We start from the raw sequence: 23,030 nt of genomic DNA, 5'->3' as shown, positions 1-23,030 counted from the left end.
CCGCCGCACTGAGAAGCAGCCCGCCCAGGCCCAGCGCCCACGTGACGCGAGGGCCCCCTCTCTTCGCTCTCCGCCCGGCTGCTGGGGATTGTAGTTCCCCGGGTCGCAAGGCCCAGCTCTCAGGCTGCAGCCTTACAGATGGACTACAAAACCCAGGATGCATCGCGGGCCCTCCTCCGAGGCCCCTCCGCTTTCGGAGATGGCCTCAGAGTGGTCCCAGAGAGAAGGGGGCGGGGCCTTAATCACGCCAGCGACGGGGCTACCAATGGTGGCTGATGTGGGCGGGCTCCCGAACCCTAGAGCTGAAGCCTCGCGCCGCCGCCGAGGGAGAAGGGGAAGGGAAGTCTTTGCTGGTACTATCATGGCAGTTCTGCAAGTCGCAGACTTCCTTTGGAGGCAGAAAACCTGGTCAGTGTGCCAGGGAAAGCGGTAAATACAGGGCTCTAGAGCCGCTCTTTAGACAGACCAGTGAATGCATTTGTAAATTAAAGTCATTCACGAAGGAATCCCCTTGCTTAATAGAGACACCGCGAATGCAGGAGTTGGAATGATGATAGTAATGGCAATAGCAATAATAGGTAATAATAGGCACTCTGCTGAGCTCTTTTGGGGAATTATTTGATTTAATTAAGTAACTTTGTGAAGTTCGTGCAATTATTATCTATCACTCCTTTTGAAGATGGGACAGGAACTGAGAAGTTAAGTCACTTGGGAACACATGCCCTTTGCCGCAGTTCCTTGGTCCCCTCAGGGGCCCTGTAGCCCAGCTCCCTCCTTCCAAAGGGGAAGTTGACCCCCAGAAAAGAAAATTAGGTGCTACAGTTCTCCCTCCTTTCCCTGTGCCTGCTAGATTCTGAGTTCTCTAGCTGGAATGGGAAGGGACAGCACAGGGAGCTCTTCTCCTGGCCTCCCCTCCCCCAATTAGCTGACCAGGAATTTAGTGACTTTGGCAATAGATGGTTTGAGAGTGGGCAATGGAGGATTGAGCCTTATTGCACCTTCTTTGTGGAGGATATGACAAGGATTGTGAATAAGAACCGGAAGGGACACAAACGATCATTTAGGGAACATGAACAAAGAGCTAGCTTGAAATATAATGATTGAAATATAATGATTAAGAGCTTAAACTTGAATTCACATCTTGGTTCTGCGATTTGGTTATAAATTTGGGCAAATTACTTCATCTCTCTGATTCTCATTGGGAATGATGATGCCTACATCTCCTGGGATTGAGATGAAGATTGAGTTGAAAGACGGCATATAAAGTGCTTACCTCGTTGCCTGTCGTAGAGATAGCGATCAGTAAGTGATGACTATGTTTTTATTGCCATTGTTATCCTTACTGTAAAGATAAGGTAGAAAGATTAAGTATCTAGACTGTTTGTCCAAGGTATTATTTAGGATTGGACCTGAGGTCTGATTGGTGCTTTGTGGTTCCTTATCTTTTGTTATTTTGATCTCAGTTTCCACATTTGTTATTTAGAAATATATTTTTATTTATATTTTTTATAGAAACATTCTTCTGAGCTCCCAGATATGTGACCTGATAACTTAGAACCCTGAGTGGGTTCTAAGTTAACCTTCTTTTCCTCTTATTTTCCCCAAGTCATTCCATCCCACACAGAACACTCGATATTCTTGAATGGTCCTGTTTTCCCACATTTTTTTGGAGTGAGAATCATGACTTCTGATTGACATGGCTTCAAAGAGTGTTCACTATCTCATATGATTCACCTGCTGCTTAAGTCGCGTGTGCAACCCTGTTGTCTACCAACAGATATTCCTGCCTCATTTGGTAGCACCTGCTTGGAAGTCAAAGGGGAAGTGATACCTGTGCCTTGTAATAGGCTGGCCATGAACCAAGAGGAAAGTGAGCTGGAAATGAGAGCCATAGAAATTTTTTTTTTTTTTTTTTTTTTTTGCGGTATGCAGGCCTCTCACTGTTGTGGCCTCTCCCGTTGCAGAGCACAGGCTCTGGACGCGCAGGCTTAGCGGCCATGACTCACGGGCCCAGCCACTTCGCGGCATGTGGGATCTTCCCGGAGTGGGGCACGAACCCTTGTCCCCTGCATCGGCAGGCGGACTCTCAACCACTGCGCCACCAGGGAAGCCCGAGCCATAGGAATTTGGGTAAGTATTTTGTTTTTGTTTTTTTGGCCGCGGGGCACGGCTTGTGGGATCTTAGTTCCCTGACCAGGGATTGAACCTGGGCCCATAGCAGTGAAAGCGTGGAGTCCTAACCACTGCACCGCCACACCAGGGAATTCCCTTGGGTAAGTTTTGGACACAGGCTTTTGCTAGTTTCTGTGGCCATACATGGATAACTTAGTTTAATTTAGCTTCAGTGTTAGGCTTGCACCTGTGTTGTCGTGTGTGAGAAAAACACTGACCTTCAAATAGTGAGAATCCTAGCCTTAGATCAGTTATGGAATTTCTGTATGACCCTGGGAAAGTCCTTTCTCCACTCTGGGTTCAAGTTACACATCTGTAAAATGAAACAATTGTTTGAGATTTCTTCCATCTCTGAATTGAGGTTCATTAACATATGCCTCTTTTTTAGGAGCAGTAGGAGATGAGTTCAAGTTTTCCCCAGTGTTACTGAAACTGACAGGTCATCATGCTTCAGTTTCTGGCCAGAATCTTTCTTCTGCAGCCCCTGTTGGCTATCAGCCCTAATCCCTCCCTCCAGCGCTGTCTGGTTAACTGCATTTTCTCTCTTCCCTAGCATGTCCTCAGAATCCTTCCGGCAGAGTGAGTGCAGGAGCTGCAAAGAACATCTAAAGGGTCCAAGAGAAGTTCTTGATCTGAGCACTTCCTGTCTCAATATTTATTGTCTACCAAACACAGTTAATCCGCCCCATCTTGCAGAGTGACAGAGGAGACCTGACACCTGCTCATTTTGCTTTTACTGAGTGGGTCTCCCTGGAGACAGGTGGTAGATTGTACCTAATGATGACTGTGAGGTCTCCTGGTATGAAGAAAACACACACACACAAACACAAACACACACACATTCTAGCTTCAAAGCCCAGACCAAGCTGGTAACAATGGGTTCTGTCTCTAATTAGATGGTCAAGAACATGCTCCAGTCAGTCCTTGAATCCACAGAATCAAACCAGCGTCTCATCGTGGGGAGCGTCATTAGTATGAGCGTCATCGACATCATCATTACCATCATCATCACCATCACGCTAGTGGAAACACAGTTCTGTCCAACAAATAATAATTGAGCCTTGACTCTGTTCTGGACACTGGAATACATGCCGGGGGAGAGAGAGGTAAGAAAGAGAGAAACAATAATCAAATCAACAATTCAGTAAACGAGAACAGGCTGTGATAAGTGATGTGAAGGCAGTAACCAGGTGGACGTGCTGGAGGGTGCCTGGGATTGCAGGAGAGGAGGAGGGCTGCACTTCAGCTTGGATGGTCAGAGAAGGCTTCTCTGAGGAGGCGGTGTATGAGCGGAGATCCCTGCAGGTTGCTGGGGAGGACAGAGGTGTGGCTGGTACTGAAGGTCAGTTGGGTGGAGGGACAGAAGCAGAGCACGGGGAGTAGAGAGCAAGGGGTAAAGTGATCGGAGGTGGAGTTGCAGAGGTGGGCATGCTGGGCCTTGAGGACCACTGGAAGATTTTAAGCAGGGGAGTGAGATGATCTCTGATCTTAGAGGGCTACTCCGGCTGCTTCGTGAAAAATGGGTGGATTGGAGAGGTACCAGGACTTGTAAAGGCTCGTCACCTCGGGCTCCTCCCCCTCCGTCCTGGCCCACAGGCCGTCAGTTGCCAAGTGTGTGCTGGAAGCACTCCGGGAACTGTGTGAGGGTTTGAATCCGTGTGGTGGCAGCAGAGAGAGCGAGAGAGAAGTGCTCAGATGCGGACCGTCATTTAAGAAGCGCTTATGGAGCTCCTACAGTGCGCCAGGCACTGTTGTAGGGATGAGGGATATGATGAAGAACAGGACAAAGCCCCCATCCTCTTGGAGCTTATATTCCAATGGGGACATAGTCAGCAAGCAAGTAGACCGACATAGAGTGTTATATTCAGTAGTATAAACTAGATAGTATATGTAGATAGCATAAATGCTTATGAAGACAACAACGCAGGATGAGGGATCACGAGTGACGGGGTGTTTGAGAGATAGAGTGGTGGTTGAAGATGAATTAGATGAAGTGGATGAGGGGAGGGAAAGGGAGGCTTGAAGGGTAAGTTGTAGGGTTTGGGCTTGAGCTCTAGGGTGTACGGTAGTGTCACTTACAAAGAAGGGGAGCATGGGGAATAAATAAGCGGGACATCAAGGGTTCTGCCTTGGTCTTACTGATCCTCTAGGGCAGCGCTCCCCAACCTTTTTGGCACCAGGGACCGGTTTCGTGGAAGACAGTTTTCCCACGGTTTGGGGCGGGGAGGGGGATGGTCCAGGCGGCAGATGAAGCTTTGCTCACTCAGCCGCCGCTCACCTCCGGTTCCTAACAGGCCTCGGACCTGTACTGGTCCTTGGCCCAGGGGTTGGGGACCCCTGCTCTAGGGCCATCCTCTCCTCAGATGCGGGACACAACGCATGCTTTGTTATAGCAGTCAGCTGGTTTCAGTAGTTGACGGTTTGCATCTTAGAGGCACCCACAGCTTGGGTGTCACATACTCCTGCCCTGCCCAGGAATGAGTCCTGTCAGGTATTTCCCTGTGGGAACAGAGAAGAGCCTCTCTCTGGAGCTCTGCCCTGCCCGCTGATCCCCACCCCCTGGCTCAGTAACCTCAGCTAGTCCAGATAGGAGCTCGTCGTCCTCCCACCCCCTCTTCTCTTGCCCGCTCACTTTCCTAAAGGCCCTGCCTCAGCTCATGGTACCAGCACCCACCCACTCGCCCAGCACAGAAAGTTGGGCGTCATCCTGGCCTCCTCTCGCCCCCTCACAGTCCACATCCAGCCAGTCACCCGGTCCTCTTGTTGTTATCCTCGCATCTACTCCTTCCTGTCTAACCTCACTGCTCTCATCTGAGCACCAGCCTCTGCATCTGACATTTATACTCTTAAAGGTCCTTCCTGCCTCTTGGCTGACTTTATCCCATCTGGCCTCCTTACCGATGCCAGAGTGAGTTTTCTCAAAAGCAAACCAGACTGTATCATTTCCAGGGCTTAGAACCATGCCTCTCCCGCCGTATTGTCTTCAGGATAAAATCCCATCCTAGGACATAAGACCCATCGTGATTGGATGCTGGGAACCTCTTTAGCTGTATCTCTTGCCTCTCTGCACCCTTCATTATATGCTCTGATAAGACAAAACTGCTTATAGTAAACTGAGTACATGCTACTGCCCATTGCTGTTACCTCTTATGCATGTGTAAACCTCTCTCTTGAGTTCCCATTGAAAGCCTATTTATACTTTAGAACCCAACCCAGAAACCCCCTCCTCTGGAAAGACTTCCTTTCCTCTATGCTACTTCTGGTCCCTGTACATGCTTCTATGTTTACCACTCATTGCATTATAACATAGCGGTCCATTTACTCACCTGTCTCCTTCAATACCAGATGAACTCTTTGAGGGCTAGGGTTGTGACTTATTCTGCTTGATATCCGCAAGTCTAGTATGGGGTCTGATCCAGGAAGTTGGCTCACAAATGATTAAATTGGATGAGTTTGGGTTCAAGTCCTTCAGATGCAACCTGGCAACTCATCCTTCTAGAAACTTCCAGGACCAATAATTACTGACAACAAAGGCAATTTAGTAGGAGTGAATCGTACTTTATGGGCATAACACTGAAGAGCGTAGCACCCGGGAACCATTGTGTATTTCCTAACACCATGTTTAATCAGGGACAGCTCTAATTATAGACGGACCTCTTCCTGGCCCTGGGACGCCTACGCAAGTGTATTTATTTATAAAGGCTTTGACCATATTAGAGCAGAGTGCAATGGTTAAAAGCTAGACATCACAATCCAGCAGAACTAGGTCCTGATCTCTGATTGATTGTGAAGCTTTGGAGTGGTACTTTTTCCTCTCTGTGTCTTGGTTTCCTCATCTGTAAAATGAGGATAAAAATGGCTCCCATGCCTTCAGCCTTTGTGAAGACGAAATGACTTCCTGCATCTAAAGTGCTTGATACAGTCGCTGGCCATGACAGCTCTGGTGGTGACTCCTGCAGAGACAAAGCATTCACGCTGATATTCAAGCTGCCATTTAAATGTCTCTTCTGCTCTCACTACCGTATGCAAGCAGACTAGATTAGGGTGCCTGTTTGACATCTTAGAAAACTTTAGGACTTTTGTTCATAGCATTCATCGTGACACTGTTTGCGTCATATTTCGTCTGACTTCCTGACTCAGCTCAGAAAGATCCCAGAGGACAAGGACTGTGTTTTTTAATCCTTAACTCTTAGCACAGTTCCTGACACAGAGAAAGCTCTCATTGAATATTTGAATGACTGAGCAAGTCTTTCTTACTAGCATGCTATCTTGGCATGGGGTATTTGTGTGTGTGTGTGTGTGCGTGTGCGTGTATGTGTTTGGGGGGCTATTTGGTGAGGTTAGAAGTGAAAGCACTGATAGAAAGCCCATGGTGATGGAGAATGGGGGCAGATTCTGGTTAGGGAGCTCTGCACCAGTATAATTAGAGATTAAGAGCACATAAGGACAGGCCCCGGCATCACAGGATTTTTCAGGCTGTCACTGCCTTAGGCTGTGAGGCCAGTGTGTATAATAAAAATAGTTTGCACAGTTCTGCTTTGGAAATCAGAACTCTGACTGAGAGCTTAGCCAACTAGCCAGCAAGAATAGCTTTCTGGAGCTTGGAGCCTCATGAAAATTCCAAAACTGGGGAATAATAAAAAAAAATAGGTTTGTTTGCTGGCTTTGAAAAACTACATTAAAAAAAAAAAGCAAAAAACCTTCTCAATATTCTCTTCATCTGCAATACAAATTATCAGACACTTCCTGTGCACCAGCCCACAGAAGAGAGGAAGAAGGAGCCAGGAATAAAGCAGGTGCTTCATAGGAAGTCATTGGCTAAGGCATGAAGAAGAGTAAGGAGTACGGTGTGGTCGCCAGACTAATGCTAATCTAAGCGTGGGGCACAGGTGAGTGCCGACACCAGCTGTTTGTGATTAGCTCCCCATTCGATAGGGAGCTTGCCACAGAATGTAATACATCAACGACATCACTAGGCACACTGTTTGCAGTTCAGCCGCTATTTTTTTCATAGCAAGATATGCTCCATGAAAGTAGCATTGTATTCTTCCCTGTTTTGGTGCAGTCCGTCACTGCCTTAGGCTTGGACCGGTAACAGATAGTTCTCTGACCAGCTGCTTTGAGCAGCACTGGTCTAGAGCATGGACTTCAAAATCAGTCAGACTCAGCTCTGCTGCTTAAGCGAGTCTCCTGAGCTGTCTGAGCTTTGGATTCCAAGTCTGCAAAATGGAGAGTCATTCATTCAAAACAAAGTTTGAGCACACACTGTATACTAGGCACTGTTCTGTGAGTTGAGGATATTGCAGTGACCCTGGCTGATAGGATTCCTGCTTTCATGGGGCCTACAGATAAAGAAGTGAGATAATTACAGCTTATGATAAGTGCTGTTAAGAAAGTCAACTGACTCTTTGATGTGTGTGTAACAGATTGGATGGTTAGGGAGGTTTAAGAAGGAATCAGCTGTGCGAAGAACTCAAGAAAGAGTACTCTAAGCAGAGGCGAGAGCAAGTGCAAAGGCTCTGAGGCATGCTGGGGGAAACAAGAAGATGGCCAGCGTGCCTGGAGTGGAATGAGGGAGGGGAGGTAGAGCATGGGGAGAGGTGAGGTCAGAGAGGATCCAGTTCATGCAAGGCTTAGTAGGGCACAGGGAAGAGTTTGGATTCCATTCTAGAAGCAATGTGATACCATTGGAGGGTTTTAAACCAGACAGAGTTTTTTTTCTGAACCATGTTAAAGAGTTTGGACTTTGTTCAAAGAACAACAGGGACCCACCAAAGATTTAAAAGCCTGAGAGTGTCAGGATTAGAAGCACATTTTATAAAGTTTACTTGGGTTGTGGTAAAGATAGCAGTTAGGTGGGACTAGAGGCAAAGAGACCAGGGCTTCCCCATTGGCGCAGTGGTTGGGAGTCTGCCTGCCGATGCAGGGGACGTGGGTTCGTGCCCTGGGCCAGGAAGATCCCACATGCTGTGGAGTGGCTGGGCCCGTGAGTCATGGCCGCTGAGCCTGCGCGTCTGGAGCCTGTGCTCTGCAATGGGAGAGGCCACAACAGTGAGAGGCCCGCGTGCCGCAAAAAAAAAAAAAAAAAGAGACCAGCTAGGGGAAGACATTCTGGTAGTGGAATGAGTGAAGAAGTGTAAGAATGACCGAATTAACATCCTTAACTGGATCGCAAGCTTCCTTATGTCATGAGCCTCACCGCCTCTTGCTTTGGCTGTTCTGTGGCATGAACTTTAGGTCTTTGTGAAAGTCAGTTTTTAATTAACATTCAACTAGCTGAATTGACTAGCTAACATGAAATCAAACTAGATCCTCCATCCACTCTTCAGAAACTGACTGCTTGTGTACAGCGCTGGTCTTGTCCATGGTATAGAAGTCTATCTCCTTTACCTTGTTCTCCTCTCACCTCTCACTTCATACCCACTGATGCTCAAGTCTAGGTGAGCCTATTTCCAACAGCAACTGTACTAGAGGGATTTCCATCTGGAACCAAACAAATGCCTAAGCCCTATTTGGAATGCGTATTTCCACAGTCATCCAGCCAGTGTTGCACAAGGCAAACTGGCACTTGGTCAGCCTGCTTAAAAGAGCTCTTAGTGCTCTTACATGAGAGGCGGGCTGTTCATCACCAGAGATCTTGCTAGCCATCATGTTGGCAACAATGATGAGAGCTGTTTATTGAGCAACTACCAGGCACTGGGCTAAGGGATTTACGTTTATTCTCTGATTTTAAACCTCACAACAACCTTATATGATAGGTGTTCTTAACTAACTCTATTTTAATGAGAAAGGAACTGGGAATCAGAGAGGCTAGGTAGCTTATCTAATGTCATACAACTCATCGGATGCCTACCAGGATTTGAATGTAGTTCTTGCTGATTCCAAAGCCTTGTGTCATTTTAATAGTAAATTTTAATTTATTTTTTTATTTTAGTGACTCCTTATAATTTTTAAAGTTATTTTTGCTCATTGTCACACATTCCAACAATTTGAGATTATATAAACTACTGAAAGTATTTGTTCTGGTTATCGATTGCTGTGTAACAAATCACTCCAAAGCTTAGTGGCTTCAAAACATTCATTTAATTATTACCTCACATGGTTCTGGGACCTGACTGGGCTCTCCTAGTTGTGTCTCTCTCACTGTCTGTCATCTGGTTGTGGTCGGATATCAGCCAGGGCTGGAGTCATCTTAAAGCGTTTCTTACCCTCAGGTCTGGCCCCTGAGGCTGACTGGGATCTCCCTGGGACTGTCTGTTGGAACACATACACTTGGCCTCTCGCTGTGGCCTGGACTCCCTCAAAGTGTGATAGGTGGGATCCAAAAGGAAACGGAAGGAAGTAGAAGCTGCTCATTTCTAAAGGCCTGGGCCAGAAATGGGCAAAGGGCCACTTCTGCTATTTTCTATGGATCAAGCCAAGATTGAGGGGAAGGAGACATTCCATGAACGTCAAAGAATTTGGAGGCCATATTTAAAAACTGCCACAGTCTGCTTCTGACCACAAATTATTTCTTTTCCTCTTTCAGCAAAATGAACTTGTTCCATCGCGAGACGCTCCCAAACTTCTCATGCCATCAGGTTCAGGCTTGAAGTCCAGGATCTCATCTTTGGTATCATTTCCAGGTATGACTGGAGGTGCCTTGAGTGTGGTTTCTTAGTTACAGCTCTTCAAGAATGAGTCTTTTTTTTTTTATGAATTAAAAAAAATTAATTAATTAATTTATTTATTTTTGGCTGCATTGGGTCTTCGCTGCTGCGCGCGGGCTTTCTCTAGTTGTGGCGAGCAGGTGCTACTCTTCGTTGCGGTGCACGGGCTTCTCATTGCAGTGGCTCCTCTTGTTGCGGAGCATGGGCTCTAGGTGCACAGGCTTCAGTAGTTGTGGCATGCAGGCTCAGTAGTTGTGGCTCATGGGCTTTGTTGCTCTGTGGCATGTGGGATCTTCCCAGACCAGGGCTCAAACCCGTGTCCCCCGCATTGGCAGGCGTATTCTTAACCACTGCACCACCGACCTGGGAAGCCCAAGAATGAGTCTTGATCTGAGTATCTGTGAAGTAAAAAGATAACTTATCTGTCTTCCATACCTAACATCCATCTGTGGGCTAGGCATCTGAATGCTGCAGTAAATGTATTGTGGGTTCCTTGATTAGGGTCCAGTTCTAGTCAATGTTTCTCTGCAGCTCTGCCTGTTACCCGCAAACTGGGTTTACCTCTTGGTAGATGTGGAAGCCAAATGACATAACCAAGTCAAAGAGTGGGAGAAGGAAGGATTTATTACTTGCAGTAAGCAAAGAGAACACCTGGGATCTTCCCCCAAACAAAACTGGGGAAGTTTTAAGCTAAGGGTATATACATATTCATGAAGGGGCTGGAGCAGAGAATTCAGCCTAGAATTGGGGCAAAGGTTGACAGAGCTTGAGTTGACTGAAGTCGTGAGGGTCAGGAAAGGTCAATATTATCATTCCTTAGGTTCTGAGCAGCCTGGGGTCTTAGCATGCAGTTAGCATCCTCCATCTGGGTGGGGGGCCTTAGTTCCTACAGAACTCAGAGCTCTGTATCAGAGTGTTATGTATCTCCTTCTCTTTTTGTTCAAACTGATTCTAAAAAAACTTTGAGGATTTTTATGATTTTTACTGGAGTTCCTTGCATGGGGAAAAAAACCATGACACAAATCTTTTTGGCTCCTGTAAGTCCTTTTCTACCTTGGATGCCTTTTCAAACCACTGTGGGACAGCGCCCTTAAGAATCTCAGAAATCCTGTTGTTTATGGAGATAGGAAGGCACACCCTTAAGCTCTTTAGAAGGATTTTGTCTGTTTGGAATGGTTGATGAAGTACCTTAAGCCTCTCTGAGCTCTTAACAAAAGATGCAATGCTCATCCTTTGCTGGAAAGCCATTTTAATTTGAGAATAGTTTGCCCTCTGGAGAAGCTGGGAGTGAGAAGTAGTTTTATTTTCAAACCCAGAAAACACTGGCTTTTACATAACCTCTGCGTTCTGCTTGAAAACCAAAAAAGTTCCTTTTTTTAGCTTCTCTCTCTTCTTTGTATTTTACTAGAGGCAGGTTGGTCAGATCATCATGTTTATGAGGTATGTTTCCTACTTTTTGGCATTACAGCAGACAACAGTGTCACCAAACTTTCTGAAACCGTGCACCTCAGATTGGGACCTGAACCCACACAGCCGAGACTTGAACCTGGCCAAAACCCACAGTCTTCCAACTGAGATCACACACCTGGTTTCAGGGCTTAATGAAGCTCAGGGTTTTTTTGGGGGTTTTTTTGTTTTTTTTTTGCGGTACGCAGGCCTCTCACTGTTGTGGCCTCTCCCGTTGTGGAGCACAGGCTCCGGACGCGCAGGCTCAGCGGCCATGGCTCACGGCCCCAGCCGCTCCGCGGCATGTGGGATCTTCCCGGACCGGGGCACGAACCTGTGTCCCCTGTATCGGCAGGCGGGCTCTCAACCGCTGCACCACCAGGGAAGCCCGAAGCTCAGGTTCTTGATGTCTCATTGTAGAAAGAATTTAGTGAGAGACAAAGTGATAGGTAAGAAGTGGATTTATTTAGAGAGAAACATACTCCACAGACAGAGTATGGGCCACCTCAGAAGGCGAGAGCGGCCTTGGGAGAAACACACGCCACAGACAGAGTGTGGGCCACCTCAGAAGGTGAGAAAGGCAGCAGGGTATGGGGGTTGTCAGTTTTTATAGTGGTGGGTAATTTCATAGGCTAATGAGTGGGAGGAGCATTCCAGCTGTTTCAGGAAGGGGCGGGGATTTCCAGGAATTGGGCCACCGCCCACTTTTTGATCCTTATGGTTGATCTTGGAACTGTCATGGCGCCTGTGGGTGTGTCATTTAGCTTGCTGATGTGAGCGTATACTGAAGCTCAAGGTCTAGTGGAAGTCGACTTGTCCACCATCTTGCACCCATTTGGTTCTAATCAGTTTATATCATATCCTCGGGCTATGTCTTTCTTTCAAAGCTTGTGCCCTGCCTCCCTCCCTCCTGTTTCATTCCCCCCACCCCCACAAGGGTCCCCTTTTGCTCATGGTCCTCAGGCTTGACAAGGCTCATTTAGCCAGTTCTCTGTCAGAGTCTCTCACGAAGTTGCAGTCGTCTGGCTGCGGCCAGAGTCATCTTGAAGAATGGCCCAGGCTACACCCATCTAATCCCTCCTCTGGGAATTATCACTGGGGTATTGACAGAGGAAGCCAGTTAACTAAGGGCAGCCAAGCCGAGAGACATGGGGACTTTTAGAGTCAAAGTGGGGCTGAGCGTAGTATACTACTAGACTATATGCAAGACGGTTGAGAAGAAAGTCATGTTTTGGGAGAGAAAACAGAGGTAGAGATGACAGAGAGCACTGGGCACTCTGATTCCTGGTGGCTTTCTAAGCCCATATGTTCTGTCTGGGCTTTGTTTCCATAATACCTTTGCATTCTCACCATAAACTTCCATTTTGACTTGATTCTGAAACAGGAGGGAAGGAGGCAGTCTACAACCTTTGAAAGAATGACATAGCCCGAGGACAATGTTTCCACATGTTGCCAAAAGGGCCCCAGGCGGGTAGGGGTGGGCAAAATCGATCCCAGTTGCAAATCCTCACTTTAGATAAAAAGCAGACATTTTTGCATAAAACTACAGACCCCAACGTTGACCTCTGCATCTGACTTCCCAATCCATCTGACTCCTTTCCCCTGGGTTTTTGCCTCCAAAACTAAATGGCATCAGGAGGAAGTAGGTACCAATGCCAATTTTGTAATGTTGACACTGAAGAAAGGAAAATCTGCATAGCCCCCTCCTCCCTTCCTCCCAGTCCTGCCTGTTTAATTACCTCCAGTGATTTCAGCATTAACTAGGTCTGCTGATCCACCCTGCTGTGAAGAACAACAGTCTTGACCAGATCTGATAGTGGAGAGAAATGGGAACCTTTCCCTAGTACCTTTCATGTGGGTCCCAGCTTGGGTTGAGGGTCATGGCTTTGGTGGGTCATAGTTGGAACACATTTGGCATTGGCATTGGCATTGTCTGAGGGTGCGGAAGGGATTCCGTTTCCACCAGTTGCTCTACAGTATCACAGTGGGTCATGGGCATAGAAGTCTGATTAGTGTAGAAACTGAATTTGCATGGCAAGAATATGATTTATCCATAGAACTATAAAAGTACCTTAGTTTTCCAAAAAGTCCTTTGTTTATACTTTATATAAGTTTGAGAAAGAATGAGTTGTCCTTGTTAAATATTACGGTGATGATGATAATGATTTCATCTGGGGTAGTGGCTTTCTCCTGGCCCTCTGCTATCAGAGCCTGTGGGGCAGGACGGGCCTGGCTCTCTGATCCTCTGTCTTACTACTTTTTTGTTTTTGGCTGCATTGGGTCTTCATTGCTGCACGCGAGCTTTCTCTACTTGTGGTGAGCAGGGGCTACTCTTCGTTGCGGTGTGTGAGATTCTCATTGCGGTGGCTTCTCCTGTCGCGGAGCATGGGCTCTAGGTGCGCGGACTTCAGTAGTTGCAGCATGTGGGCTCAGTAATTGCAGCATGCAGGCCCTAGAGCGCGCAAGCTTCAGTAGTTGCGGTGCGTGGGCTCAGTAGTTGTGGCTCTCAGGCTGTAGCGCACAGGCTCAGTAGCTGTGGTGCGTGGGCTTAGTTGCCCTGCGGCATGTGGGATCTTCCCAGACCAGGGATCGAACCTGTGTCCCCTGCATTGGCAGGCAGATTCTTAACCACTGTGCTACCAGGGAAGTCCTGTCTTACTACTTTCTCTCTTGCTCATTTACCCGCCTTCTGCTGTTCTTTGACTACCAAGCTCCTACAAGGCCTTTTTTTTGTTTTTAATTGAAATATAGAATATAGTTGATTTACAACATTGTATTAGTTTCAGGTATACAGCAAAGTGAGAGATTGGTTCAAGATGGCGGAGTAGGACGTGTGCTCACTCCCTCTTGCGAGAGCACTGGAAACACAAGGAACTGCTGAACAATCATTGACAGGAAGACACTGGAACTCACCAAAAAAGATACCCCACATCCAAAGACAAAGGAGAAGCCACAGTGAGACGGTAGGAGGGGTGCAGTCACAATCAAATTAAATCCCATAACTGCTGGGTGGGTGACTCACAAACTGGAGAACGTTTATACCACAGAAGTCCACCCACTGGAGTAAAGGTCTGAGACTCGTCAGGCTTCCCAACCTGGGGGTCCGGCAATGGGAGGAGGAATTCCTAGAGAATCAGACTTTGAAGATGAGAGGGATTTGATTGCAGGACTTCGACAGGACTGGAGCAAAAAGAGACTCCACTCTTGGAGGGCACACACAAAGTAGTGTGTATGTAGGGACCCTGGGTAAGGAGCAGCGACCCCGTAGGAGACTGTCCAGATCTACCTGCTAGTGTTGGAGGGTCTCCTGCAGAGGTGGGGTGTGGCTGTGGCTCATCGTGGGGACAAGGACACTGGCAGCAGAAGTTCTGGGAAGTACTCCTTGGCGTGAGCCCTCCCAGAGTCTGCCATTAGCCCCACCAAAGAGGGGTAGGCTCCAGTGCTGGGTCACCTCAGGCCAAACAACCAACAGGGAGGGAACCCAGCCCACCCATCAGCAGACAAGCAGATTAAAGTTTTACTGAGCTCTGCCCACCAGAGCAACACCCAGCTCTACCCACCACTAGTCCCTCCCATCAGGAAGCTTGCACAAGCCTTTTAGATAACCTCATCCACGAGAGAGCAGACAGCAGAAGCAAGAAGAACTACAATTCTGCAGCCTGTGGAGGGAAAACCACATTCACAGAAAGACAGACAAAATGAAAAGGCAGAGGACTTTGTACTAGATGAAGGAACAAGATAAAACCCCAGAGAAACAACTGAATGAAGTGGAGATAGGCAGCCTTCCAGAAAAAGAATTCAGAATAATGATAGTGAAGATGATCCAGGACCTCTGAAAAAGAATGGAGGCAAAGATCAAGAAGATGCAAGAAATGTTTAACAAAGACCTAGAAGAATTAAAGAACAAACAGAGATAAACAATACAATAACTGAAATGAAAAATACACTAAAAGGAATCAATAGCAGAATAACTGAGGCAGAGAAACGGATAAGTGACCTGGAAGACAGAATGGTGGAATTCACTGCCATGGAACAGAATAAAGAAAAAAGAATGAAAAGAAATGAAGACAGGTTAAGAGACCTCTGGGACAATGTTAAACACCACAACATTCGCATTATAGGGGTCCCAAAAGGAGAAGAGAGAGAGAAAGGACCAGAGAAAATATTTGAAGAGATTATAGTCGAAAACTTCCCTAACATGGGAAAGGCAAGAGCCACCCAAGTCCAGGAAGCGCAGAGAGTCCCAGGCAGGATAAACCCGAGGAGAAACATGCCTAGACACATAATAATCAAATTGACAAAAATTAAAGACAAAGAAAAATTATTGAAAGCAGCAAGGGAAAAATGACAAATAACATACAAGGGAACTCCCATAAGGTTAACAGCTGATTTCTCAGCAGAAACTCTACAAGCCAGAAGGGAGTGGCATGATATATTTAAAGTGATGAAAGGGAAGAACCTACAACCAAGATTACTCTACCTGGCAAGGATCTCATTCAGATTCGATGGAGAAATCAAAAGCTTTACAGACAAGCAAAAGCTAAGAGGATTCAGCACCACCAAACCAGCTCTACAACAAATGCTAAAGGAACTTCTCTAAATGGGAAACACAAGAGAAGAAAAGGACCTACAAAAACAAACCCATAACAATTAAGAAAATGGTAATAGAAACATACATATCAATAATTACCTTAAATGTGAATGGATTAAATGCTCCAACCAAAAGACACAGGCTCCCTGAATGAATACAAAAATAAGACCCATATATATACTGTCTACAAGAGACCCACTTCAGACCTAGGGACACATACAGACTGAAAGTGAGGGGATGGAAAAAGATATTCCATGCAAATGGAAATCAAAAGAAAGCTGGAGTAGCAATACTCATATAGATAAAATAGACTTTAAAATAAAGACTGTTACAAGAGAGAAGGAAGGACACTACATAATGATCAAGGGATCAATCCAAGAAGAAGATATAACAATTATAAATATATATGCACCCAACATAGGAGCACCTCAATACATAAGGCAACTGCTAACAGCTATAAGAGAGGAAATTGACAGTAACACAATAACAGTGGGGGACTTTAACACCTCACTTACACCAATGGACAGACCATCCAAAGAAAAAATTAATAAGGAAACACAAGCTTTAAACGACAGAATAGAACAGATAGATTTAATTGATATTTATAGGACATTCCATCCAAAAACAGCAGATTACACTTTCTTCTCAAGTGCACATGGAACATTCTCCAGGATAGATCACATCTTGGGTCACAAATCAAGCCTCAGTAAATTTAAGAAAATTGAACTCATATTAGGCATCTTTTCTGACCACAACGCTATGAGATTAGAAATCAACTACAGGGAAAAAAACGTAAAAAACACAAACAAATGGAAGCTAAACAATACGTTATTAAATAACCAAGAGATCACTGAAGAACTCAAAGAGGAAATCAAAAAATACCTAGAGACAAATGACAATGAAAACACGATGATCCAAAACCTATGGGATGCAGCAAAAAGAGTTCTAAGAGGGAAGTTTATAGCAATACAAGCCTACCTCGAGAAACAAAAATCTCAAACAATCTAACCTTACACCTAAAGGAACTAGAGAAAGAAGAACAAACAAAACCCAAAGTTAGTAGAAGGAAAGAAATCATAAAGATCAGAGCAGAAATAAATGAAATAGAAACAAAGAAAACAGTAGCAAAGATCAATAAAACTAAAAGCTGGTTCTTTGAGAAGATCAACAAAATTGATAAACCATTAGCCAGACTCATCAAGAAAAAGAGGGAGAGGACTCAAATCAATAGAATTAGAAATGAAAAAGGAAAAGTTACAACAGACACTGCAGAAATACAAAGCATCCTAAGAGACTACTACAAGCAACTCTATGCCAATAAAATGGACAACCTGGAAGAAATGGACAAATTCTTAGAAAGGTATAAGCTTCCAAGACTGAACCAGGAAGAAATAGAAAATATGAACAGACCAATCACAATTAATGAAATTGAAACTGTGTTTAAAAATCTTCCAACAGGGCTTCCCTGGTGGTGCAGTGGTTGAGAGTCCACCTGCCGATGCAGGGGACACGGGTTCGTGCCTTGGTCCGGGAAGATCCCACATGCTGTGGAGCGGCTGGGCCCGTGAGCCATGGCCGCTGAGCCTGCGCGTCTGGAGCCTGTGCTCCGCAACGGGAAGAGGCCACAACAGTGAGAGGCCTGCATACCACAAAAAAAAAAAAAAAAAAAAATCTTCCAACAAACAAAAGTCCAGGCCCAGATGGCTCCACAGGTGAATTCTATTAAACATTTAGAGCAGAGCTAACACTCATCCTTCTCAAACTCTTCCAAAAAACTGCAGAGGAAGGAACACTCCCAGACTCATTCAATGAGGCCGCCATCACCCTGATACCAAAACCAGACAAAGATACTACAAAAAAAGAAAATTACAGACCGATATCACTGATGAATATAGATACAAAAATCCTCAACCAAATACCAGCAAACAGAATCCAACAATACATTCAAAGGATCATACACCATGATCAAGTGGGATTTATCTCAGGGATGCAAGGATTCTTCAATATACGCAAATCAATCAATGTGATACACCATATTAACAAATTGAAGAAAAAAAAAACATGATCATCTCAATAGATGCAGAAAAAGCTTTTGACAAAATTTACCACCCATTTATGATAAAAACTCTCCAGAAAGTGGGCATAGAGGGAGCCTGCCTCAACATAATAAAGGCCATATACAGCAAAGCATATATATATAATAAATATGAATATATATATGATTCTTTTCCCATGTAGGTTATTACAAAATATTGAGTATAGGTTTCTGTGCTATATAGTAGGTCTTTGTTGTTTGTTTATTTTTAAATTTCTTTTTTTATTGAATACAGTGGATTTATAATGTATTAATTTCTGTTGTACAGCAGGCTAACTCAGTTATACACATATATACATTCTTTTTTAAAATATTTATTTATTTATTTGGCTGCGCCCAGTCTTAGTTGCGGCATGCAGGATCTTTAGTTGTGGCATGCAGGCTCTTCACTGAGGCATGTGGGATCTAGTTCCCTGACCGGGGATTGAACCCGAGCCCCACCCCCCACCGCTCACATTGGCAGCATGGAGTATTAGCCACTGGACCACCAGGGAAGTGCCTATATATTCTTTTTTATATTCTTTTCCATTATGGTTTATCTCAGGATATTGAATATAGTTCCCTGTGCTATACTGTAGGACCTTGTTGTTTTCCTTCAGGGCCTTTGCATTTGATGTTCCCTTTTCCTAGAACATGCTCTATTTTAGCTCGAGCCGTCATAAAATACCACAGTCTGGGTAGCTTAAACAGAAAGTTATGTCTCACAAGTCTGGAGACTGAGAAGTCCAAGTTAAGCTGCTGACAAGGTAGGTTTCATTCTGAGGCCTCTTCTCTGGGCTTGTAGGTGGCCTCCATCTCACTGTGTGCTCACGTGGGCTTTCCTCCAAGCGTGTGTACAGAGGGGCAGGGAGAGCAAGCTCTCTGGTGTTTCTTCTTACAAGGACACTAATCCTATTGGATCAGAGCCCCATCCTTATGATCTCATTTCACCTTCGTTGCTTCCCTAGTGGCCTTATTTCCAAATACAGCCACACTAGGGTTAGGGCTTCAATCTGGATTTTGGGGGGATGCAAACATTTAGTCCATAACACTCCTCCATTGGCTTTGTCCCTACCTTGATTTAGCTCTTGGCTCTCTATGACATATCTTCCCCCCTTTTCCCTGTCACTTTCTGTCCTTCTCTTTGTTTTTCTTCCTAGAACTTAGCACTACCTAAATGATTTTACATTTAAAAGAATTGTGTTTCTTGTCTGTCCCTACTTCATAGATTTGTTCAGGATTAAGTGAGCTAGCTTTAATAAGGTATTCACTCAACAAATGTTTATTGAGTGTCTATAATGTGCAAGGTCTTGAACTAGGTTCTAGGGTTGCAGTGGTCAAGAAAAGCACACACATACTCCTGCCTTCAAGTTGCTTACAGTCTGGTAGGAACATTTATGGAATACTTACTATGTACCAGGTATGGTGCTAAGAGTTTTGCTTAGATGATTTTGTTTGATCATCATAAAAATCCCATGACATAGGTCCTATTGTTGCGTTGATTTTATGGAAGGGACAACTGAGGTCCTCAATGGATGAGCTACTTTTTCAGGGTCAATTCAGCTGGTTGGAGCCGAGTTTTGCAATCTGACACCATAGCTGATGCTCTTGACCACGTGTTAAACTGTACGTGGAAGGCTCAGTGGAGCACAGAGCATGTTCAAGGGGATGAACAAAGTCGTGTTTGGCTGTAACCTCAGTGTTGGAAAGAATTCAATACCGATTATTCCCAGTAACCATCAGAATAACCCACAGGTGCACTTCACTGTAAACAAATTTGGATATAAAAACTTGCATATATGAGATTGATATTCTGAGGCATTATCAAGAATGTTATAAAAAGCATTGCCATGGGATTCCTTTCCTTTAGAGTGTGTGATTGAAAACACAATGGGGACTTTGGAGGCAGACAGACCTGGGTTCAAACCCTTGCTCGGTCACTTATTGCCCTTGGAAGCTTGGGTAGGTTCTGAGACTCAGTTTTCTTATCTGTAAAATGGGGATAATATGTACTTCCTAGAGTTTTAAAATATTCCTGCAAATAGAGGATACTTAATAAATGGTAGCTAGTTTTTATTATAGTATCTATTTCACAGTGCATTTAAACGCTAACTTGATTTTTTTTAAAGGTTACTAACCTGTACAGAAGCATCTGTATTATATAAAGTGAGTGGTGTAAACTGATTGGTTGGAAACAGATCCTTCTCCATCAGTTTCCCTGAGCACCTTGAAATAATTCTATTAGTCCCCAGTTCCTTTTCCACTGAAAGGAGGGTCTTTGGGACTAGCAGTTCTCCAAGGTTCTGGGAGGTCAACGGAATCAGGTCCCTTGGCATACCATGTGTCTCCTTTCTCTTTGCCTCTGGTTTCAACAGGATAGAGTCTCGGTCAGTGTCAGTGGGTTGGGGAAGGAAGAAGTAAGAAGAGATAAAAAGGAAAAGTTTGAACTTGAACCCGAGTCATACCCATCTCTCATTGGAATCCCAGAAACCATCTTCCTCCTTTGGATAGGACAAAAAGACTTAGAATCTCACCGTCATTGGGCTTGTCAGATCACATGGGACTGCATAGTACCATGCTTTTGGCTGTGAGTGTTTGGAAGGCATGTGTGGGTTTTGCCTGCCCAACATCTATTCTCATTTCTTATAAAAATAACTTGACTTTTTTTCCTTTGAGAAACTAACCTTCTCCTGGCCTCAGTCCCTCTTCCAGGTCCAGGTAGGTGTGTAGGCAGGCCTGGCAATCAACATGTCTCATTCCTCTGACCACAATGGTTGGTTCAAGGATGACAATATGATCCAAATCTGGGCCAGCAGGTCTCAATTTTGATGCGTTTATTGGCCTTCTTTTCCCCCAGGGATGGTAAGCTCTGGGGATGTAAGCCTGCTCCTGCCTCAACCCTCTAGAGAGAGCTTACTGCAGAGTGGAGCCAATGTGATGGGAGACCCCCATGCTCATAATGTCGTTTGAGTTCCTCCCTGTCAGGCTTGGATTTTCAGGTACTTGAGCCAATAAATCCAGTGTCTCCTTTTTTTTTTTTTTTAATTGGCTGTCTTGGGTCTTCGTTGCGGTGCGCGTGCTTCTCATTGCGGTGGCTTCTCTTGTTGCGGAGCATGGGCTCTAGGCACGCGGGCTCAGTAGTTGTGGCTCGTGGGCTCTAGAGTACAGGCTCAGTAGTTGTGGTACATGGGCTTAGTTGCTCCGCGGCATGTGGGACCTTCCCGGACCAGGGCTCGAACCCGTGTCCGCTGCATTGGCAGGCGGATTCTTAACCACTGCGCCACCAAGGAAGCCCCATTTTTTTTTTTTTCTTAAATCAGTTTGACTTGGGTTTTTGACACTTGGAATCAAGAGAGTCCTGAGTCATGGATCTGACTTTGTTGGGCTGGAGTGAGTGGAAGAGGCACCCAGGATGTGAGGGGGTCTGGAAGCCATGCCCTAGCAGAAGCTCTTAGGGAGACCAGCAGTGTTCGTCCCCATCTGGAGGGGCTGTCTCTGGGCTGCTTGTCTTATCTCATCTGGTTAGGTGTGTTCTCAGGGCAGAACTAGACCAAAGAGAGGTGGTTATGGAGGAACAGATGGTGAGGACATGATTTCCAATTTGCTGGAGAAATATAGTTGTAAATTCCTAGTATAGAAATGAGAGCCTTGGGGCTTCCCTGGTGGCGCAGTGGTTGAGAGTCCGCCTGCCGATGCAGGGCACACGGGTTCGTGCCCCGGTCCGGGAAGATCCCTCATGCCGCGGAGTGACTGGGCCCGTGAGCCGTGGCCGCTGAGCCTGCGCGTCTGGAGCCTGTGCTCCACAACGGGAGAGGTCACAACAGTGAGAGGCCCGCGTACCGCAAAAAAAAAAAAAAAAAAAAAAATGAGAGCCTTGTCACTAGAGCTGTGTGATTCCAGGAGGCTGGACTGACCCTGCCAGTGATGTTAAGCGGGTTTGGGGGGGTGGGGAACAGATTTGGACTGAATTTGAGTTCCATCTCTGTTTTGGGAGTTTCTGATTGAATGCAGAATGTTTGGAAATATCGTTCAGCCTGGAATACGTGTAAATAGGAACTTGCAGTGTTTGTATTCTGTCTTTATTTTAATAATAATCCTATGTTTTGTAAGCAGAAGAAGACAATAAAAGAAAATTTTAAGGAGAAAAAAAGGTGTGCCCTTGTAAGGACCATGTCTTTTGCACTCCTCTGGCTCCAGTGCTAGCACCGGGGCAGCAGAAGCTGGGTAGCCTGGTGATGAAAAGCAAAGGCCCTGGAGCCTAACCCTGGGTCTGTCACTTGCTGGATGAGTGACCTTGGGCTTCACCCCACGAGGCTATGTCCTGTCTGTAACATGGGGATCCTGTTACCTGCTGCTTGGGGTTGACCTGTGGATTGACCATAAGGCGTGGGAAGCACCTGTCTGACACATGGATCGTGCTCAGTAAACGGTAGCTGTTATTATCAGAGAACCTCAGCAATCACCCTGCTGACGCCATTTCAGAGAGGAGCTCAGGGTGAGATGCGAGGAGGAGAAGGTGTGACAGTTGCAGAGACTGGATTCTGCTCTGGCCACAGGACACAATGAACGCCTTGTCTCTTGCTGCTTCTGTGGTTTTTTTTTGGGAGGGTGGAGAATTCTAGTTTTTTCTTTCCTGGATAAGTTGCATGTGTCTTATGTCAGGGTGCTAGAAGCCAAGTCTGGGACAGGAATAGGGGCATTGTTCAAGTGATTTACTGGAGTCAGTGCTCTCAGGAAAAGGAGAGTGAGCAGGGCCAGCTATGTAATTTGTGGGATCCAGAGCAAAATGAAAATGGGGGGCCCTTCGTTCAAAACAAAAAGGGAAAAGTGCTGATGAAGATACTGACTTATAAAACCTTTTCCTGGGACTTCCCTGGTGGCACAGTGGTTGAGAATCTGTCTGCCAGGGCAGGGGACACGGGTTCAATCCCTGGTCCGGGAAGATCCCACATGCCGTGGAGCAACTAAGCCCGTGTGCCACAACTACTGAGCCTGGGTGCCACAACTACTGAAGCCCACGTGCCTAGGGCCTGTGCTCCGCAACAAGAGAAGCCACCGCAGTGAGAAACCCGCACACCACGATGAAGAGTAGCCCCCG

The 23,030-nt window shown here is 45.7% G+C and overlaps 1 long non-coding RNA gene across 3 annotated transcripts; it reads left to right on the top strand.

Annotated features, from left to right (window-relative positions):
* The first annotated feature begins 47 nt into the window (after positions 1–47).
* LOC137222128 (uncharacterized) lies at positions 48–22,082 on the top strand. 3 transcript variants are annotated; one of them, XR_010942343.1, is made up of 6 exons: positions 48–408; positions 1,965–2,130; positions 3,069–3,278; positions 9,701–9,797; positions 14,048–18,699; positions 20,308–22,082. It is a non-coding gene; the product is annotated as an uncharacterized lncRNA (long non-coding RNA). The 3 variants fall into 3 exon arrangements; XR_010942342.1 differs by having other exon boundaries at positions 14,048–20,954; positions 21,221–22,082; XR_010942341.1 differs by having other exon boundaries at positions 55–408; positions 14,048–22,082.
* Positions 22,083–23,030: the final 948 nt, after the last annotated feature.

This window comes from Pseudorca crassidens, chromosome 3, assembly GCF_039906515.1.
Source record: "Pseudorca crassidens isolate mPseCra1 chromosome 3, mPseCra1.hap1, whole genome shotgun sequence".
NCBI lineage: Eukaryota > Metazoa > Chordata > Mammalia > Artiodactyla > Delphinidae > Pseudorca > Pseudorca crassidens.
The sequence above is the reverse complement of the archived record's forward strand: the minus strand, read 5'-3'. Positions and strand labels throughout refer to the sequence as shown.